At 39.6% G+C, this 19516-nt stretch overlaps 2 long non-coding RNA genes across 2 annotated transcripts; one reads left to right on the top strand and one right to left on the bottom strand.

Moving 5' to 3' along the window:
• Positions 1 to 8283: 8283 nt before the first annotated feature.
• Positions 8284 to 16765, top strand: LOC134550782 (uncharacterized). Its single transcript, XR_010080434.1, has 3 exons — positions 8284 to 8453; positions 12485 to 12676; positions 15947 to 16765. It is a non-coding gene; the product is annotated as an uncharacterized LOC134550782 (long non-coding RNA).
• LOC134550783 (uncharacterized) lies at positions 8895 to 16901 on the bottom strand. Its single transcript, XR_010080435.1, has 3 exons — positions 16762 to 16901; positions 11764 to 11828; positions 8895 to 10665 (listed from the first exon to the last, which is right to left on the bottom strand). It is a non-coding gene; the product is annotated as an uncharacterized LOC134550783 (long non-coding RNA).
• Positions 16902 to 19516: the final 2615 nt, after the last annotated feature.

Genomic DNA, 19516 nt, shown 5'->3' on the forward strand with positions numbered 1-19516 from the left:
TCATATTCCAAATGGCTCCTTGGCAGGCAGGGAAGACTAAAGCCAGGAGTAAAGTAGTATCTCCATTTGATAGCGAGAAGAAAGACATAGAACAATTAAATGGCTTGCCTAGGGGACAGCCAAGAAATAAACCACCTCCTCAAAGGTCCAGCCTTTAAGGTGAAGCTTTATTATCCATATTTGCCAACAAAAGCACAACAGAACTGGCATTTAGGTGGGGAGGTAGGAGGAGGGGAAGGCCTAATCTGAATAGTCTAGTCGTAAAGACAAATTAGTAATGGTAGATAAAAAGGAAGCATGCTCCCCTGCTTTCCTTTTCCAGCTCCACAGTAAGGATTTCCAAATTGGCTTTACCCATTCCAGGTGACCAGGGAGGCTGGCAAACATGGATTTTAATAGCACACACTATCAGGTGTATAGATCAATCACAGGGACATAGAGAGACATATTGATGGCTCTGTAGATTAATAAACTGAAGGTTACTTGCCATTAGAGATGAAGGAAAGGCTACTTAGGCAGGCTTCCTAAGCAAAGGCACTTTAGCAGCCATATTGATTTCCTGCAAACACCTCAGCAGCAGCAACAATTTTGCTTCACCAGGGAGGGCCTGACCTTCAGCCCGAGGTTTGCCTTCTCAGAGCATCCTGTATAACCCCAAATGATGATACATGAGAACAGAAAGAAACAAGAAAGATCTTAACAGGCCCCAAGTGCCCAGAGGGTTTCAGAAAAGGGCTTCTCACACGTACGTTGCCAGCCTCTGCTTAAAGCAAACAATTCAATATACTGCACTGGCCTCAGCATGCAAACACCTAAGTAGATCTCAGAGAAGCTAACCATTCTCAGGGCTCTAGAATGTCACTCAAATATCTGGAAAAATTGGTACAGCAAGCAATGAACCTCTCTATCCTTCCTTTCATAGTTAAATTGCAAGAAAAATATGGTAAGGGTCTCTACATAATCATTAGTGAAAAGGGGAAGACATTTTCCATTTTCTATATCAGTAGACAAATAATTCTGGTTGTTGTTATTGTGTTGTTATTACTACTTATGCACCATCTTTTTTCAGTTTGCCCTTTGTAGTTTGGCTATCCCAGAAACTTTATTCCTTACCAGCTTCTGGAATAAACTTTGGTTAATGAGCTTTTTTGGGGTGTATCGTATGTTAGATGAAACACTAAAGAGATGAATGTATCAGGTATGTCTGATCAAGTTAAAGAGTACAGCAAGAGGGTAATGGAAAAGATGCATACCTGTGATTATCACATGCAAAATCCACACCAAATCACTCCTTCCCATTGGTAGCCCTGATCATGGAGAAAACCATGTTCACATATAAAGAGAGGATATTTGACATCACAGCTAACAGCTGAATGAAAATAAAGGCAAACTAACTAGAAGTCCTGATAATTCTTTCTAGTGGGTCTATTCCATGAAGATGAGGTGGATATTTTTTAGAGATTATATTTTACGCATTTTCAAAGGGAAAATTTGACCATTGCCATGTATATTTCACCTCTATATTGGGCTTGTATTGGGTCATCTGTCTTAGGTAGATTTTTTAAGCAGTTTGCTACAGAGGTAAGGTAGAAATTGAGGGAATTCTTTGTACCCAAGTCACAGCCCTTTAAACAAGATTTCGGCATGGACATGTAATACCTGTGTGTTTCCTCTGTATGTGAATCAGGTAGAAGTCCATAAGCCATATCAATTGGATTGCAATTTTCTAGTAATTACCAATAGGCAGCCTGTCCCTTTATGCATACCTGCTGGGAAAAATAGTATTTATCTGTATAACCTCTATCCCACATTTTAAAATCTTGGTACTTATTCAGATTAAATCTTACTGTTGTTGTTTCTAGAAGCTATCAGGTTTTGTTGGGGAAGTACTTATCTTGCTTTTCCAGTCCATTTTCTGTGCAAGATCGGATTTTTTTGGAGTTGCAAATGAGAATTTAAAAAAATAATAAAATTCATCAGTCCATCAGGATATTACGAAAATAGGTGAAACAAATAAGATGCATTGCTTTAACAAATTAATAGAAAACAAACAAAGGAAATGCTTATCTTCCTGTTTTAATACGATAGTTCACTTTTTTCTAATATTTAAAATCTGACCACCTGCAAAAGATTATGAAGAGCCTCTGTGGATTTGCAGGAATGCTTGCAGTACTTAGAACAAATGAGATACTCTCACTAGCACACACTACTCCCTGTCATTCAGCATGCTAACAGCGAGAGACAGGGCCATCAGCAATGCAATTGTTATTATTTGGTAAAAGCTGGTGGTGACTTATGAGTTTCAGAATGCAGCTTCCTCATTTGTTTAATGTTGAGAGATTACAGTCTCCATTTAGTATGGTTTTATAACATGCAGGTGGGAAAAATCTCTTTTCTGAAAGCCTGTCAGTAACTGGTGCCAATACTGAAATATTCCTGCTTGATTCTTGCAAATGAATCTGCTCCGTGTTTGGGTAGAGCACGAGATCCAGATCCCGTGACCAATGGCTGCTGCCAGCTGCTGCCAAGGGCTCAGACACAGTGGCCATGGGCAGGGTGCACTGGCCACACACAGTGGGACAGGAGCCAGGCTGAGATCAGCCTCTGGGAGCTGCTGGGGTGCAGCCGGAGCTGGATGGAGGTGGATGGGTGAGCAGTAGCACTGCTGCACTCCCCCAGTCCTCCAGCGTGACTCCTGGACCTGGTGTCTTCCTGTCTTGGCTTCCCTACCACTGAGAGGGATAAATAGAGTATTTCCTGATATAAGAGGGCTCTTGCACTGAGGAACTCCCATGTTCTGGAGAAGAGATCCATCTGTACACTTCTAAAAGGCTGGGGAGGATTTTATGGACATTGAAAGAGCAGGTCTGAATTGCTAGCTATTTGAGGCGTGGGCCCTTACTGCATCTTTCCCCACATAACCCCAGCCTGATGACAGCATGGCTTCACATGAGTCCCTCTGTTCCAGTCATTCATGTGGTGCCAGCCTCATCCTCCAGGCTGCCAAAACCAAGGCTTTGTTTTGGAGGTTCAGGCTGAGCTGTGTTTTCGTGCTTCAGCTCAAACCCAGTGTGTTCAGCAGGTTGGCAATGCCCAATCATTTTGTCAGAGGGCAAGGGTGGGCAGGCAGAGCTCTGCCACGGAGAATGTCATCTCATGCTCCTTGCCTACCTCCACTCCATTTAGTATCTCAAGAAGAGTTGGCAGCACAGTAGTGTCTGTGCTGCAGCATGGGAGTGGTAAACAGGATGGGGTCCTAACAGGATTCTATTAGTGGACATTAAACAGGGAAAGTTAGTAAGGCAGGACAAATTTCAAGCACAAAAAGCCTGCAGTTCTTCACTAAGGAAGTTTCTGTTCCTTCTCTTTCTCACTTTTTCCTAGTGAGAAACAGGACACTCCCACCAGCAGTAAAAGCTCAGCACGAGCATGGTTCATTCCCATGTTGAATGGGTCCCCACAAACATTTGCTGAGCGTGGGTAGACACAGGTAAAAGTACTTAGCAGAGGTGCTGGGAGGCTGTGTGACAAGGACAACTGGGGGACTTGCAGTCTAACCCTGCCCTGCAGACTGGTGTGTGAAAATGGACTTTGTGCTGAACAGGCCCCATGCAAGGGAGCACTGATTGCATCTGAATTTTTACCCTGAACCAACAATAGGATATAGAAAGGCTGAGTTTGGGGTTGAATTCAAAAGTTTTCAAAATAATGTTTCAAGCTGAATTCAGACTCAAGAAAAGGAAAACTGAGTTGGGTGAGTTGATAGAAGCATTGTATTTTTAGTGCCCCTATACTTTCCCTCATTCGTATTTGCTGTTAATAATAATGGTATCAATGTAAAATATATGCTCTTAGCACTGCTTTGAAATAGTGCCTGCTGTGATTTCCTGATTAACCACGAATGTAAGTATGTAGACATAAGCACATCTTGTTTAGGGGACTTAATTCTTTTGAGATGTGCTTGTGTTGTCCAGCTTTGCATCATCACAACATCTGCCAAAGCATGAAATCAGAGTGACAGAGAATCCAGCCTGAAAGACTCTGGGTCAGCTTAGTGAAAAACCCTCCGTGCTAGAGTAGGGGGCCCAAGCCAAAGCAGTCTGATTGCCTAAGCCCTGAACTCCAGTGAAACTGTGATCCAGGTGTTGCAGCTGTAGCTGATCCCAATTTAAAACCTCAGTCGAGGTTAATCTTAGTCACATTAGCATTAAGATTCTAAATATAGGCTTTCATTTGTCCCTCCTCATCAGACTCTAAAGGTGCAGTGTATTTAGTGTGGTTTTCCTCATCTCTATAGACAAGGGAAATGCTATTTGATTCCTTTTTCCCAAGCAGAAAGTTGGTACTTGCTTCCATAGAGAATTTATCCATTGTAACACAGTTAGTTTGTAATAGGAAAAGGAGCTCTCCTGGGTTTATGTTTATTTACTACACCATTCCTCCCCTGTAGTTATGAGAAAGGTCAAAAACCGTATTCAGATTTCACACCCTTGGTTCAGTTACATACAAGCCTGCAAAGCACGGTGGCTTCACCCAACAAAAACTTCCATTTTTGCCTTTACTTTTACCACTGAATCTTCTTGCCCACTGTTGCTTGTAAAGGCTGCAGTGCTGATCTAACTGCCAGGTAAAAGATGAAAACAAAGTTAAGAGGCTGGTGAGGGATTTAGTGCTCTCCCTCCCTGACATTGTTAGCAGGTGCCAGTCTGGACTCTTGAACACAGGTGATGACCTTCATTTAGTCATGAGTTACATGTCTGGGCAACCTGGAGTCTATCATAGTTGCCCCTGAAAAAGGAAGGATAACAAAACAGTTTTGTTTGCATGCCGGATCAGGAGATATCCCTACTAATTTTAAGATCTGCTAAGGCAGGGATAGTTTACTTGTCCCTTAGAAAAGTAATGGAGTTCATTTGAAAAAAAACCACAAAGGAAGGAGGAAAAAAAAACATGGCTTAACATATTTCCTTTATAAGTTAGATTGATACAGACAGGTTGTCTATCCCTTCCCCCATATACAGAATGCTGCACTGTGTGTTTAAATATGTCTCATTTATTTTAGACTTTATGTCCAAAGATATCCTAAGTTAAAGCAGAAAAATTACTTCACCCATCACTGAAATTCAGTCACCTCTGGGATAAAGAATGGCAGTCAAGGGGACAGCTAGTACATAGTGACCTTGGCCAAAAACTCTTTTGCAGAAATCTGCTACCACCGAAAGTGCCATGGGACCTAGCTTTGAAAGATTTTCCCATAGTAAATTAAATGAAAGTATATTTATCTGCTTCAGCAAAATGAAATGTTGAGTTGACTCAGCCAAGCCTCAATCTCTCATTTTAGAAGCTCAGGGCATTTTAAGCATAATGCAGAAAAGACCATGCACTTGCACTTCCAGCTTATAGCAATAATATCAAAAAGTTGTAACAGTACAGTGACCAAGCAGGACTTCGAATTTCTCAAGAACTTGAGTTCTCCAAAACCACAAGGTGATGCCATAATCAGAGCTTAGGTTCCCCCTATTACCTCATCCACATCCTATCAACAGTTTAAAAAACCAAAAAGATCACTTTCATCAGCACTGGGACAGAGACTCATGTTTATCTGGGATGAGATATCCACAGACATAGCAAACATGCTAATTCAATGGCATTACGAATGTAGTGTTATTCTCCACACCAAATGATTCACTTGTGAAGTACTTAAGTACTTATATGCGTATAAGATTCTTCTCAACAAAAGGTTCCCTGGTTTCAATAAGTCCTTGATAAATTAGAAACATGACATTGTTCTTTTGAGCATATTTAGCAGAAGTACAGATAATGGGCACTGTGACATTACTGGGTTTTGTTACAAACACCAGATTTTTTTTCCCTTCCATCATATTTAGGCCATGGAAAGACAAAGCTTCATTGGAGAAGCAGGTTTAATACGTGATTAATAGTGAGGGTAATCACTATTCTCTCATAATATGCAAAGGGCAATTTTGGGTTGTGAGGTAGTCCGTGGGTCATGTGAATTTAATTGTCATATCCAGAGACTTATGTCACATTAAGTGTATCCCTAGTGAAACAGCAGAGTTGTAAATCGGCGAGATAGATATATATATATATATGCACACAATTTTTTAACAGAGCTGTGGGAATAGTCCATTACCTATAAAATAAAAAAACAACGTTAAATATGCCAAATCAATTTCCTCATGAAACCAGCAACAAATACTTAGCTAGTTACTACAAGAGACTCCAGTGTTGAGGTCAGGTTCCACACACTATTCCCCTTTACTCCATTTTAGCTTGTGCTTGCAATGCCCATATAGAAAGGTTAAACAAACCATCTTGGAAGATGTGAGAATAAAAGCATCTGATTTTTCTCCATATTTCTTTGAATAAAAACCTTTTCAGTAAGAGAAGCTGAAACAAGCTGAGAGGGACCACAAGACTTCCTGTACATAAAATCCACAATAACCATGTTTTTTGGGAACCTCTTAATCTGAAGCTGAAATTTTACCCACATGAAGTCAATAGGGATTCTCCCCTAAGTGTAAACAGGACCCAAGATAATTCTGAATCATCCACAGACTGCATCTTGACACTTCTGCTCTTCACCCAGTGTTGACTTTCCAGTCCCACTACTGAAACCAAATGAGCCTCCTATTTACCAGCAACCCACAACTCAGCTATCTCCCTGAAAACTTGTTTTTTCTCTCTGCTGCCTTCTGGAAACCTTAAATGATCTTTCCTTCTGAATTATGGTTTAAGTAGAAGGAGCAAAACTAGATACCATAAAAAAGATTTTACAGATACAATGGCACACCAGTTTGTCACTTCAGATAGAATGGCACACTGGTTTGTCAATACACATCCCCAGATAGGAATCTTAAAGGTCTTATAGTGGGCATTGCTGAAAAGATATTTGCCATTTCACAGTGATTACATTACTTTGATATCACTACTTCCACCTACAGAAAGGTATTGGTTACCAGAAGTACCTGAAGCAGTGTTTGAGAAATATTTGCTGAAACAAAAAAGAGTAACAAAAGTGACTGAAGAGAAGGGTGCAGTAAAGATAAAAGGCCAGCCATAGTGGAATCTGAAATCTAGTGTCCCAGTGCAGTCTTAAAGCAAATTTTTTTGCATTATTGTTATTATTTTGGTATAAGGCCTTGTGCCAAAACCAGAGCTGCAGCCAGGATTTTCAGCCTTTACACTGAGTTTCCTGGCTTTTATAGGTCTAAAGACAACTTTTAATGTTTCTTAAACAGAGCCCTAATGTAGCTGAATAAGTTTAACAGTGTGCTAAAGTGAAATGGAGAATCTCCATAGCAGTTACTTCAAGAGGCTCAGAAGCTCCCCTCACAGAACTCCAAGGCACCCATTCAAATGTGACTCCTAATAATGTGCTTATTCCTGGACTCCAGGGGCAGCCGCTTTCTTAGAAGGCCTATGCTAATCATTATTCTTATAATAACAAATGCCCTGGTTGTTGTTTCACACAAACCAAAAGTTATTTGGGACCCACTGTTTTGCACAAGAGGACAGCAATACCTGCCTCAAATTTTGCATCCATTTGGTTGTTAATTAGAAGATCCAATGTTTCCAAGTGGAAGCTACTTCAAAAGTAACCAGATTACAAAAGCTGCCTGTCGGGACCTGGGGTGGTCTCACAGCATTGAATGAAGAACCAGGTTATACCCATTGCACAGGATGTGGTGAATACACACATGCAGCTTCAGGTAAAGGGGAACTGATTTAATATTTCTATTTGGAACTTCCATGCTCAAAACCCCTTAATTATTGTAGAGGTATGACCTACACTAAGGTTTTCTTTCTCATTTTAAGGGAGATTCTGCAGGCAGAGATAACTGTTCAAAAATGGCTCCACACTACACAAGTGGCTTGAACTGTGGTGCTACATACATTAAGTACTAAAAATGAACAGCTGGCTACATTTTGCTTTTGATGAACCTCTTGTTTCTTTTTCTACTGGGTTTTGTTTTGTTCTAGCCTCTAGTTATGTATTTTGTGAGCATAAAGCAATCTTGCATGCTGTAAGGCCAAATGTATTTAAAACACAAGTCATGATTCAGTCTGGAGATTTGAAGTTGTTTTTGAAGCTGATAATTATTGGCTTTGGCTCCTCACCGCTTATATCTGAAAACATAAGCCTCACTTAAAAAGGGAAGGTTGTCCTCTGTAGAAAGAAAACAAGAACTGATTCAGAGGTGGCCCAGAGCTTTAACTGAGCTCTGCAGGTACTCTTCATGGCACGTGCACAAGAACAGAGCACACGTGATCAAACAGGAGCGCTCACAGGTCTGTTCACCTGGCTACCTGCATTCCACAGGAGCCTTCTGCTCTGCTTGGAATCCCAGGATAGAAAGGCTTGGTTGATTTCGTTAGTAACGAGAAAGGAGGAGGGAGAGGACTCTCCGGGAAGATGCAAGGAATAGCAGGTATTCTTGCAAAATGTTACAAATGTTGCATTTAAATAGAAAAGTCTCAAATTGCCGAGCTGGTCCATGTAATAGAAGGATCAGTAATTTTAAAAGAGTGTCAGAAATGAGCCAATTTCACAAGCTATTTGAAGGATATTTTCATGTAACTTTTAGCCAAAGCAATGTTCCAAAAAGTCTGAAAATTGAATCCTAATTAGTTGCAAGTATCTCTCTGGCTCAAGTTGACTATTATGTTGTGCTCCATGCTCCCAAAGCAGATGAGAGCCATCACACCTTGCCAACATATGACAAGGAGAAAGGTAAACTCACCATGCCATTGCTTTCAGAAGAGTTTAAATCAAGAAAAGAGAGAAAATTACACAAATCTTGAAGGAGAATTGCCATTCTTTCCACATAATAACAGTCATCTGGAATAATACGCCTGTATTTCACTTGTCAAAGCATGCTGTTTACTATTTGGTCTTTTAATAGTGGATTTGGTGAACATTAAGAGACATTAAGGCAAAGCAGGAATTCTGATGTTATATCAGCTCACTCCCATGCCCCTCAGTACACAGGTCTTTACATTTCTTTGCGTGTTCTGGAGAGATCTTATACATCTTTTCATTTGGATTTAGCTGACACTGCAGAGAAGAACCTGACTAATTTAAATCTTTATTAAAAATATAAATGTATCAAATACTAAACTGCCTATTCATAAATGATGAATAAGTTTTGGGGTTGTTCTGGGGATAAGAACATTCCTTGAGTTTTTGGTTAATATTCCCCCTGCACCCACCGCTTCCTTGTGAATTTTTTCTTGTTGTTCTACAAAAAATGAAATGCTAATCTCAGCTCCACCTCTGTTGGGTCACCTCCAGGTCAGCATATTAGAGAAATCAGCAAAAGAATGAAGACAGTCTACTCCAACTGCAGGGCAGGATGACCCAGTTATTAATCAATCTGATGGCAGCATTTGAACAATGACAGTCATCTGTCAGAAAGCAGGAGGTGGCTCCTCATTAACACACTGCTCACCTGCCCTGAGCTACAACTCTTTTATAATAATATCTATCATTCACCTCCAAGGTGTTGCTTCTTTCTCTGGCTACATGAAATAACAGGCACGATTTTCTGCCCCCTTGCCGGTACTTCATTTTCTTGGAGATACTCAACCACCATTGCCTCACAAAAAAAAAAAAAAAAAAAAAAAAAAAAAAAAAAAAAAAAAAAAAAAAAAAAAAAAAAGAGAGAGAGAGAGAGAGAAAAGGAACAAAAAAAATTCCTAAACTAGAGCAAACCACAGAGACCAAATGACTTCTATTTTTTAAGACCTTCAAGTGTTCAGATTAAAATAAAAGTAAATTGAGTTATTTAACACAGTAACACACCACAGTGATAAATTGGCCTCTTTCTTCCAAGTAACAGGTCAACCCTTATTTTTGCCAATCTGATTTCACCACGACTGTCCCAGCAGGTTACCTCACACCATCTTTATATTGTCATATACCTTGGAAAATTACTCTGTTTCGCTCTGACAGTTTCCAATCCACATGCAGATGTTAAGCCAGAATAATATATTAAACGAATAACTCTTTCATAAAATGCTGCTTTTCAACACACATCTTTGTTATTAGATGCACAGAGGTCAGATACAGGGCTGATAACATTCAACAGGCAGACCTGGTTATGCCATTATCTATGCCTAGGAAGGGGCTCACACCAATTTCCATCATGCTGCCCAAAAATCTGACCACAAGACATATCATTAAAGGGAAGGTTGCACAGTTGCATTCAATATAATACACTGGACCAAAAAGCTGCAAGGCACCTACAGATGTTTTTCTTGCTCCCCTGCTATTGATTCCAGTGCTTCAGTTACTGCACACTCTTTAAAATCTCCTCAAATAAAAAAAAATGAGGACCTATGTGGCCTTTCATTAAAGAAAATCCCATGGCATTTGATATAAACACGGTGGGTACTAATTTTTTACCCAAAGTCCTACCCAGCTTTCAGCTCCACATAATCTGCTGCAGCTTTTCAGCAGCTCCCCCTGGCCCCTCAGCCCTTGATCTTCTCCCTTTCATTCCCGTACCTTCCCTGCTGTTGATTTTGTGCAGTTTGTATGAGGAGAAGTTTACACATGGCAGTAGTCCTAAGGGGCATCGTATTATCTGCGGTGGATGCTGTAGCACCTCTTTCAAGCCTAGAACTTGTGTGATGCAGTTCCTGAAATGACACCAAACACCACAGTGGTCAAGGGGAGGTTCAAGATTCTCGGGCTTATTTAACTATTGCTAATTATATAAAGTACAGCAACGCCTGAGCGCCAGTCAAAATGAGAAGCCTTGATGTTGGGAATAAGCTGGCTGGGGTTGACTCTGTATCCTGAAAATCTTGCAATGAAAACAGACACCAGAAACAAAATTATGGAGGAAACTTCCAAGCACAGCAAGCAATGCATTTGTTGCCAACATTACATGAGAGCCGCAACGTCCTTTTGCAGGATGTGCTTATAAAAAGGAGATCTATCCCCAGCTACGTGGGGTCTCCTGCACCAAAACCAGGTGTGGACAAGCTACCTTCCTCACACAAGCCAGCCCTCGGTGAACAGACCAAGAAGGAAAAGGCAGCAGCTGCTTGGCAGACATTAGTAACAGGTAGTGCTTCCTCCACGTGTTTCTGGAGGAGATCTGCAATAGGGCAGCTGGAGAGGAGGGGTAATCACTGACTTCGAGTGCCCCAAAAACACTGAGCCAAACCCCATCACAGCTATGTCTGTCTGCTCAAATGGACCGGAAATGTAGCAGAGATATAGAAGCACTGGTATTTCTGGCCCCCTTTCCACTCCTGCAGGAAGGTCAACATCTTGCAGGCTGTCTGAGCCACTTCCAGTTCCAGCTAGGCATTACTAGCACACGCTAAAATGGGGGAAAAGATAGCACTATAAATGCTTTCAGTATTCAAAATAAGAGATTCATTTCAAATTTGGGATTCCAGATTGTTTTTATTTCTCACTTTTGTGTTAGCAAGCATGAATTGTAATTTCACTAAAAGGTGCAGTTTCATATTTTAATTTTGTCAGTAAATCAAGGCAGCGTTTTCTGCTGTATCCTATTTATTAGCATTAGATACAGAAAAAGAAACAATACAAAAACCCAACCCAAAACCTACAAAAAAGAAATGGAACAAAAAGGACAAAAAAAACACAGCCAACGAACCAACTGAAAAAAAACCCCAAACACAACCACACGTTAGAAACACTAGGATTACAGTTTTTCTGTCCAAACTCTGTTTGTTTAGGCAATTACAGTGCCTGCTACTTACCCATAATGTTCTCCTTTTAGTTAGAGTGCTCTGTGGATGATTTGATGCTGGTAATGTCTAGTTTTCTGGGGGGAGAGATGAGAAAGGAAACGTTACTCCCGAACTCTGACCCCCGTGGATGGCTTTCTGGGGAATGCACTCCACTAATTGTCTTCTTTTTGAGCTGCAGTGGATGTAATTGCATATATAAGGCCTGTGTTTTGCTTGCGTTACTCTTTTATGGTACAGGACCGTGTCCACAATGGTGCATTAAAGTAATAATAATGAAAATAGTATCCATCAAGTCATTTCAATGCTGTTACCACCCTGGGATGGAACTGTCCTGCAAATTCTGTGTGGTTACACCCGGGCTCCATCTGCCCCCATGCCATTAGCCCTCTGCTCTGGATGGCAGAGCAAGCAGCATCCACCTTGTAATTCCCAGGCTTGCAGCTTTCTTTCCATCTAAAGGAGTATTTGGCAGCATAGTTAGTCCTCCCTCCTCAGCTATAAGCACACGTGCATTGTGATGTGTGCACATCTTCAGCACAGCTGGAGCAGGAGCTGTCAGGGAGAAGCTCATGAGCCCTCAGCTTCACCCTCCTATGAGGGAGAAAATATTATCATGTTACAGGTGAGCAATCAGACACAATTAAGCAATACACCAAGCACTAGCATGTGAATTAGTTTAAAACTAATGAAGGTAGCCACGCTGTTATTGAATCTTTCTCTCACTCTGCAGATGTGCCTGCAAACCCTCCGTGGCTGGCTGTTTGTGCAGCAGGGCCCCGAGGCGCATACTGGGGCTGACTTCTCTCCTCAGAGCTTTTTCCTCCAAATAATGCATTTTCTCCAGGGGAAAAAAACAAAACCAAAAACAAAGAAACAAAAAAATCCCCACCAAATATACCTTCAATAACAACAAAAAACCCAGGTTTGTTCTATTCTTCCTTTTATTCTCACTCCTTCCTTCTCTTGAACAGAGTTACCCTTAACACTAGTTCCAGGCTAAAGTGATGTGTCTCATATTTCATTGTGGTTTTTTTCCCTCAGTGGAAAATCTTAGAAATAAAATATTCCTAAGAGACCATCCACCTATTTTTCCAGTATTGTATTCTTCACTGAAGTTTTGTCTGTATTTGAACAAGAAATTTGTATTAAAACTCCTGTTTTCTCTTCTTAATTTTGTCCAAGTGGATATGTTAATTTCAATACAAACATGCACGTATTTTTGTGCTGAGCATCCCTTTTATACTGCATATATAGATGTCTAATCTCCCTCTACATACAAATAATATAACAGCACATCTCCCTCTCATGTTCTTTGTGCTTATAGACATATATATACATATATATACATATGTATCTTTAAGTGTGTGTGTGTTCCCCTGTGTGTGTGTATGTATATATATACATATATATATATATATATATGGATAATACATACATAATTGCCCGGGCTTTACAAACGGATGCCAGCAAGCGAATACCTGTCTATTGCTCTGTCAAATGTGACTCGCTGGGAAAGCTATTGGGTTTATAGAAGAGACAAACATTTCAGGCACGCCATTCTGGGGTAATGAAGCATGGCAACAAAATATACCTGTGCAACATTTGATAAAGATGAGCTGACACACCAGTCCAAATAGGTTCTTTTGTGTGTCTGCACGTGTCTACCATCATTGCTTTCATCTTAAAACAGGAAGGTAGCAATAGCAGCAGCAGCTGGCAGGAACCACAAGAGGAAGAGCAGCTCACACAATTAAACCTCGTTTACCTCTGGCCTTTATTTCACTCCTCTCTCCCCCTAATTTATTATGTGTTTTCTCCATCTCTATGCAAAAAACATGGGCTCAATTTTTCTTTCTTTCTCCTGCTATCTAGCTCTTTTTACAGAGGGACTAAACAAGACAATAGGCAAAATCCCATGGCATTTAGCTTTGGATCTTAACTTGAAATGCTTCTTAGTGGGGTTTTTATGGCCTTTATTGTTCTTTGATTAATGTAAAGTAAAATTAAACCCTACAGTTACACATTAGAACATCAACTAGAGAGAAGGCAAAACCGCACTGTGTACCTCGCTTTACAGAAAACATCCTTTGTTGTGTTTAATCTTCAAAGCAAAGGAAGGGAAAAGCCTCATCTGCTGTGGGGACTTTTTGAGGGGTAGGCAAAGGAAAGGAGTCACAAACTTCAGCTGTTGTGCCAAGCACTGCAAGTGACCCAAGTCGCAGCACTCTCCTCATTAGGGGCTGCGCAATCACCCTAATTTAGGCACAGCTCCCATTAAAGTCAACAGGAATTCTCCTGGCATATGGAGCCAAACAGAGAGATGTCTCACGCTCTGCCTGACTGCCAAAGATCATGTTTTCAAGAAGGTTGATATCTACACATAACCAAACTTTATGGTGGTTTTTACGTGGTTCCACACCAGTTTTTGCCAATGAGAAATGGCTGCATAAATCTTTCTTCCAGGGTAAATTTAAAACTAGATTTCCATTGCCTAGAGATATTATATACATGTGTATGTTTGCAAATATTTGTATTCAACTCAAATGTAAACTTAATTATTTCTAGTATTCTGGTTAGCATCTACTGAATAGGCTGAGGTCTTTCTTCTATATATATTGTATATGGCACATATGTGGTTTCTTTTCTTTTCTTTTCTTTTCTTTTCTTTTCTTTTCTTTTCTTTTCTTTTCTTTTCTTTTCTTTTCTTTTCTTTTCTTTTCTTTTCTTTTCTTTTCTTTTCTTTTCTTTTCTTTTCTTTTCTTTTCTTTTCTTTTCTTTTCTTTTCTTTTCTTTTCTTTTCTTTTCTTTTCTTTTCTTTTCTTTTTTGTTTAAATAAATATGCCCTGCTCTCATCTCTTTTCATTGCACAAAATCTCCTTGGTATGTGTGATTTTTCACTTTGCCAGCTGTTAAATTCATTTCTACTCCATGTTTCCAGTGGTTCTTTTTCTTTTTCCACAGATGTTTCTAGGCAGAATGCATAACAATCCAGCTGAAGTAAAACGTTCAGCATTATGGGTTTTGAATGGGGTTGGAATAGGGGAGTGAGAGAGAACGAGTTTGGCCCCTCACAATATCTATAGTGAAGCAACACAGAACTGAAACAGATTTTTTTTTTCCCCTGCTAGTAAAACTCCTGCTAAATCTTAAAGAGGGCTCACAGGTTTGGCATTGCATATTCCTCAGAGCAGCAGTATTTTCATTATTTACTACTAGTCACTGTGGCTGATTATAAATGCCTCTTAACATGCTTATTCTTTTCAATTTTCATCGGTAGTCAGAGCATGGGAACTTCAATTTCAACCTCTGGTTGTCCCCCACCTTGCACCCATTTCATGAAATCTATTGTATCTGTAGCCAAGTTCAAAAGTTAAATGACACATATGTGGCCTTTCTGTTCGTTTTATCTGACACTAAGACAATTCAATTGATGCTCTACATAAAAAAAATCCCCAAAATTACAGAGCATCTCTGCCAAGGGTAAGAATAGGTCAAGAGCCAAAGGAATTTAAGCAAACTGTCTTTTATACACAGGAAGCAGTTAACATATGGAATAAAAGAACAGGGATAGCAATTGATGAAACATTTGGGAGAAACTTAGATAAACAATCATAAAAAAGATTTAGACAAGTGCTTGGAGTAGCCAAAAAAATAAATAAAACTGGTATAGAGTGTGCAAGTCTCTTCATCGTCCTTCCATTCCGAAATAGCTGAAATAAAATAGCAATGAACAGATAAACTGCAAAATATCATTATGATTTAGTAGCCATTTCTTTCCATCAGAGCTACTGTTTTAATTTTCATTCTTCCAAATTACAAAGTAACAATAAAATATCCTTTTAGATTTATGGCAATGAGACCTTTTTAATTGAATTTCAGAAATGAGTTGATTTGACTGATGGGTAGGTAATGGAAATATACTATTTACAGTTGGAAATGCATTTCCAGTGGAAGGATATGAAAAAGCACAACAAAATAGATATTTATAAGCAGAGGTTTGGATGGCTTACATACATACACACAAAAATATATATCTTGACCTTGAGGCACAACAAACAATATTTCTGTTTAATCCTAAAAGCCTCTACCTATGAAAAAAAATTCATGAACACTTAGACTATTTATTTTAGTAACAGCCAAATGTACAAGCACTATGACCTCATTATAACTCTTACTTTTTCTCTCTCTACAGAGACGTGGGATTGACGGTGGTTTTTCCCTGAATGCTATGCCAAATCTGGAAATACTGGCGACTTATGGGCCATCTCACTCTGCCCAAGAGTTAATGTGGAGTAGCCTGCATCAGCCATCACTTTTTGCATTGCAATGGCAAAGTTCCAGCTGACTTTAATGGAGCCAGAATTTCACCCCAGGTGCATTATTACAATTGACTAGGGTCTGATAGATTGATTCCTGAGATGCTCTGGATTCCAGATGTGGATCTCATAAAGTTGTAGACTGTGGTGTATGCAAAGCTTTTTTTTTTTCTTTTTTTTTTTTCTTTTTTTTTTCTTTTTTTTTTTCTTTTTTTTTTCTTTTTTTTTTCCCTATTAAATAAATAATAATAAAGCACAGTCCTTGTAAGCAGTGCAATGGAGAGTATATGCTTTTTTCTCCTCTGTCTTCCAAGAAATACTTCCATCTTCTTTCTCTACTACTTATGATCTCACATTTATATAACAAGGAGAAAAAAACAAAACAACAACCAAAAAAAAAACCTCAGCTAGTGAGCTGCATCTGGTTTAATGTACATGTAGAGCTGAGTCTGTGTGCCTGCTGAAATTTTATCAGCAACACCTACAATAGAAAGTCTGATCAGAAGCCAACTGTGTTAACAGAGACTGAAAAATAGCCTAAAAAGCCAGGCATTTTTTAGAGGAATAGAGCAAAAGAAGCCTTTCTTTGCAAAAGGACTTGGTATGATAAATAAAGGGAGAAGAGAGGAAACGAAGAGAGTTCTCCCACTACAAAAACAAACAAAAAACAAACAAACAAACAAAAACACACCTCAGAGACCTGGAAACCACATGATGCCATCATCAGGCTGGGAGTGTCCTGTTCTTGCTGGGCCTGTTTTGCCTTGACCTTCATCCATATGCATTTCTACCAGGAATCTAGGGATTTCCTGGGAGAGGAAAAAAAATCTGTTACCAAGAGCCAAGGAACAGTTTCCACTCAGTAAGGACATAATTACAAAAATTGAGCCTTTTTCTCCCACTTCACTCAGTAGGAGCAGAGAGAAACAATCCTCATGCATCACAAGACAGAGATGGGGAGATGGGGACCACAGAAAAGCACGGAAGAGGAAGACATGCAGGCAATAGAGTCATCCTTCTGCTGCCTTCAGCTTCCCAGGGGTTGGAAAGCTGAGGCAGAACACAAGTGACAGAGGCCAGGTAGGGAAATGAGATTCAGGGCTGCAGTAAGGTTTTGCTTTTTCTCTCAACTTGGTGGAACACACATGTGCTGCACATAAGTTAAAAAAAAAAAAAAAAAAAAAAAAATAAAGATGGGAGAAACTTGGTCCATGTATGTGAGCAGTGGGAAACATGTTATGTAGAACAACTTTGAAATATTTCCTAGCAAGGATGTGTTGCCAGAAGCAGAGGACTGCTAAGAAGAACAAGCAAGGCCACCAAAAAGATGAAACCTAGAAAAGGGGAGTGCCTGAGCTTGGGTAATGTTATTCTGAGCTGTAGGACCTGCCCCTACTCAAGTCACTGAATGCAAAGCAGCAAAACCAGACTGCACAACACCAGGTGAAATCCCAGAAATTGTTAGATCATGTGTTACGTGTGATTGAAAGACAGAATGACAAAGAAGGAAGAGGTTGCATGAAGTTACATGGAGCAGAGATTCAAATCACTGTACTCTATAAAAAAGTATATATGCTATCCAGGAACACCAGCAATAACCATCCCTGTTTGTGGGCAATACAGTGGTGTTTTAAAACACTCTGTAGCCACTGTATTAAAAGACATGTCTGGTCTTGTATTTCTCAACAAATGTCTCTGTTTACAATTCCTACTGTGGACACAAAAATATTTTGCGTGAATCTGTGTTTGTATGAAATTATCAGATGTACCAGCCCATGGAAGGACAAACATGGACAAGGTCAAAGGAAAATATTCTTTAGAATAGCCTTTAAGCAGGCAGAGGAATTAGGCCTGATTTATGAATGTATTTCCACAATTCACTTGAAAATTTGTAATGTCTGTGCAGCCTGGCAAGAAAAAAAGGTGAGGGTAATGTGAAGGAATGCTTCTATTCCACTTTATTGTAAAATTATCCCATGTTACCTGCTCTAATCCTCTGAAAACAAATTAAATCCTCACTAAGCTGACTTTAAATCAATAGTTTCATTTAAGAATAGTGTGACTTAATAAAAATAAAAAACTAACTGGTCCAGCCAATTTAAGAGGGAAATAAATCATTGCCCAAGGAAAAAAGCAGATTTGACTTGTATATGGGCCACAGTTTTGTTGAGGGGCTAACCTGCTGTCTAAATTAACTTGGGGTATATTACAAACCTCATCAGCCTCATTCAGAAATCTGCTCCACTGTACTCGAGGAGAAGATTGTCAAAAAAACAAAAAAAACAAAACAAAAATCCAACCTCCAAAAAACAATCCAACTGGAAATGTTATGAAATGAAACAATATTTCTGAGAACACTTAGTAAATCATATAAGAAAACATGCCTTTGAATTGCCCTGGAACATCACCTCACACTCCAGCATCTCCCTTGTCTAACTTGTTTGGAGAGGATGTTTGTGAAGTAAAAAGGATCCACATTTGCAGCTAGGGCAAGAGCAAAACATTAGAAATGGGAGAGAAAGGAGCAGAGCAATGAACAGACAGGCAACCTGCCAGCTGTTTAATTCATTCATACAACAAAACTAGTTAAAAGAAAAACTGAATAAATTATTTGTAAATCTATAGATTGAATTATCCCTGCAATCTTTGCAGCTCGGTGAAGATATTACTTCAGTGTTATTAAGTGTGGGCATATTTATCACTAATTTACCTTTTAAATGTTATGAAACTTGCATAATAAAAGTCTTAAAGGTTCAGAAGACCAGAATATAAACAGAGGCCACAACAGAGTGGCTTACTCAAATAAGTGCAAGTTATGCATTGCAAGCCACTGACAGCATGAGAATTTAATAATCCTGACTCCAGTTGACTTATTCTAAGCGTTCCCGGATGAATACCTTTCTCTGTCACCACGTTTCCAGGCAAGCCTTTGAAAAGTATCTTTTAAATAACCTGTGTAAGGGCACCCCACAAGTTGGCAACAAAGGACAGGACTGACTTGTCCAGAAGCTCAGGAAATACTTTAACTATGCACCTGTCTTGTAGCCCACTGTGATAATCTGTAGGAGCTGACAAGGGTTCTGGCTTTGCCTTAAATACTTTGAAGTCGAGGAAGGGATTGTGGTGAGTCTGTGAGCTTACAGACCTGACTTAAAATACAGGACTTCTCATGCAGCATTCCTTTACATTTATCTGATTCCCCCAACACAATCCAAAAAGATGTTAATATCTTCATCTCATTTTTTTTTTACAATATTCCTAGACCAGTAGGAATAAACACTAATGATTCTGGTGATCAGAACACTAAGAAATCATGGTATGAACGGGGAAGAAGAATTAGAAGCATGTGAAGGAACAGTGACAGGGTGTAGACTTTAATTTCTGTATTCTCCATGTCGTGCTAACAGCACAGGCTTGCCAGCATTGGCAGGTCCAACATAAAACTA

This window comes from Prinia subflava, chromosome 1, assembly GCF_021018805.1.
Source record: "Prinia subflava isolate CZ2003 ecotype Zambia chromosome 1, Cam_Psub_1.2, whole genome shotgun sequence".
Taxonomy (NCBI): Eukaryota; Metazoa; Chordata; class Aves; order Passeriformes; family Cisticolidae; genus Prinia; species Prinia subflava.